The sequence below is a fragment of the Odontomachus brunneus genome, unplaced genomic scaffold (genome assembly GCF_010583005.1).
Source record: "Odontomachus brunneus isolate Ranch 3 - 2012 unplaced genomic scaffold, Obru_v1 Obru_scaffold_238, whole genome shotgun sequence".
Lineage (NCBI taxonomy): Eukaryota > Metazoa > Arthropoda > Insecta > Hymenoptera > Formicidae > Odontomachus > Odontomachus brunneus.
In genome coordinates, this window is record NW_022639688.1 from 385,796 (window position 1) to 386,054 (window position 259).

Below are 259 nucleotides of genomic sequence, written 5' to 3' on the forward strand. Positions count from 1 at the left end.
ATATATATATATATATATATATATATATATATATATATATATACCCAGATAGCCAAATCTGTGCTTGCAGATTTTACGCAGAGTCTGTCAACAGTGTCTGTTGACAGAATGGCAACAGACTGCATACAGAAACTGTTTTAGCAGTTTCTGACGACAGATTGGTGACAGACTGCGCGCAGAGCCTGTCGACAGACTGCTGGCAGACTGCACGCAGATTCTGTTTCCTAGATAGGCTATTTAATTCTATCAAGGGCCATAT